The following is a 2472-nucleotide window of genomic DNA, read 5'->3' as shown; positions in this document are numbered from 1 at the left end:
CCAAGAACCTCCATCAAACTCTAAATTACACAAAACTCACAAATTGGAGGCACAAATCAGTTCCAAAACGAAATTCGAGCTTAGATTGGTGATCTCCACTGTAAGGGGATCATAAGGTATGTGAATTTTATAAGAAATCTCTATTTGAATTTCTGGATGAACTTAGAGAATTCGAAATTTGTTGTTGCATGAATGATATATGAATGATATAGGAATAATATTGTGTCTAGGAGTGAACCCTAGACAATTATATGTTGAAATCATGCTTAATTCTTGTAAAATCCATAAACACCAATGAAGGTGATTAGTGGGTTTTGTGGGAACTTGACAAATACTAGGATTTTGGTTGTTGTTCTAGTGTAATCTGATTTTTATGAAGTAATTTCTAGTTGGTTGATGTTAAAATTGATATGAAATTGTCCGATTGATGTTAATCTTGGCTATATAACAAGTTATGAACTTGATAATGAATTGTGAGAAATTTGTGCCTTTAAGGTGTTTGTAAAAATGCCTCAAAGAAGGCTTAAAACTTAAATTAGAGCTAAAACGCATATTTGTAAAGTTTCGGCAAACTATGTGATATATGTTAAGAAAAGAGTTCTAAATAAATTGTGATTGAACTCTATAGGCAAGGAAACCGGGACGTCAAGCGGACAAGCCGGTGGTGATACGCGCTTTAAGGGAGTGCTTTGAAGGTACGTAACTATTAGTTTTGTTACGTTATGCAAGAATGTTTAGTTATAGCTTGTTAATAGTATCGTGGTGTGATATGCGCGTTTGATGTGTCATTGAAGTGACGAAGTTCACTCGATAGATCAAACGGGTCAAATTTAATGATTAGAGTAGGTTTGGTAAGCCGTGGAAGTGACGAAGTTCACTCGGAAAACCAAATGGGTCAAAGTAAATGGTTAAAGTATGGTGGGAATAAACCATACGGGTTGAAATGAGCGGTTAGAATCGTTCGGTGTATCATACAGAACGGGTCAAAATATTGGTTAGAAATAGTTTGGCTTGACATTAAAGTGAGGATTTTCACTCGTCAACCAAACGGGTCAAAACTATGTCCTTATATCGATTCTTGCGCGTAAAGATTTGAAAGTCTCATATTGCGCTAGAGCTAGATAGCAATTTTAGCAATGAATGGTTATGCTAAGTTAAGGTTATGAATCCGTGTTATCGGGTCAAATGGTAGAAACTAGTTGTAAGAATTGCATAAAGTGGGAATGCTTGAATTTATAGAAAACAAGCACGAAGTTCGAATACGAGCGTAAAGCCATGTAATGGTACGGATACGCCAAGAATTTCTAGCCCGGGGAATGGGTAAATAAGATTAGAATGCCAAAGAATAAATTGGCGAACAAATTGCACACATAGTTAATGGGTCGAATAATCGAAACAAGGATTTTGTGGGCCATTCGTTCATAATCCGGGTTTCGTTAAGTGAAATTTATATGGTTAGATCCGTAATTTTAATACGGACATATAGGAAAAAGAATCGGCTAAAACGGATATGTAAATAAAAAGTTACGGGGAATTAAGCGAAAAAAAAAACATATGAAGGCTGAGCTGGGCGAACTGTGGGCCACAGTCCCGAATCGTGGCTCACAGTCTGGCAATTCTGTTTTAAGTTGGGCGAACCGTGGGCCACAGTCCTGAACCGTGGCTCATAGTCTGGCAGTTCTGTTTTGGAGCTGGGTGAACCGTGGGCCACAGTCCTGAACTGTGGCTCACAGTTTGGCAGTAAATTTGTTTGTTTTTCATTATTTAAGCAATAGAACTCATTGTTACTTAATATTAAGTTGTCAAAACTAACGATTATTGTGGTTTTGACCATAGGTGATGCTCGTTTGTTGTGGATGTTGATCAAGCAAGGGAATCAAGAACCGAACACAAGTTTTGAATGCTTCCGCGCTAATCTAATCTAGTTTAAAACATGTTGTTTTGTAAACTCTTTTGAATGTTGAACATTTTAATCTAGTTAGTCGACTATGTTTAAATACTATAACGAGGTACATCTTAGTTATTAACTAAGCTTTTGTTGGTCATGTATTTTGAATTTAAAAAGTCTGTATTTTATGGTTATAAAATGAAATTATAAGACGAGTGTTACACTAGGAATGCCACCCGATCGAACTACTGTCCGATCGAGTGACATCCTGCTGAGAACTTGTCTCACTGAAGTACCAGCCGAACGGGTTGCCGGCCGATCGAACGACCATCCGATCGACCGACCTGAGAGGTAAAGATACTTCAATGTTTTCAAATGCTACAACAAAAACTTCAAACGCCAAACCATCAAACACAAACACATCCTACTCAAAGGAAGAAACAATCCACTCGAACAGTCATCCGATCAGACTACCGTCCGACCGGACAACTGTCCGAACGGACTGTCACGCGCACGGCCAGCCGACCGATCGGACAACCATCCGATCGACGATACTTCAATGTTTTCAAATGCTACAACAAAAA

The 2472-nt window shown here is 38.1% G+C and overlaps 1 long non-coding RNA gene across 1 annotated transcript; it reads left to right on the top strand.

Moving 5' to 3' along the window:
* Positions 1 to 2008, top strand: LOC110904446. Its single transcript, XR_002572534.2, has 3 exons — positions 1 to 116; positions 629 to 695; positions 1837 to 2008. It is a non-coding gene; the product is annotated as an uncharacterized LOC110904446 (long non-coding RNA).
* The last annotated feature ends 464 nt before the right edge of the window (positions 2009 to 2472 follow it).

The sequence above is a fragment of the Helianthus annuus genome, chromosome 13 (assembly GCF_002127325.2).
Source record: "Helianthus annuus cultivar XRQ/B chromosome 13, HanXRQr2.0-SUNRISE, whole genome shotgun sequence".
NCBI classification, from domain to species: domain Eukaryota; kingdom Viridiplantae; phylum Streptophyta; class Magnoliopsida; order Asterales; family Asteraceae; genus Helianthus; species Helianthus annuus.
This window is presented reverse-complemented; position numbering and strand designations above follow the sequence as displayed.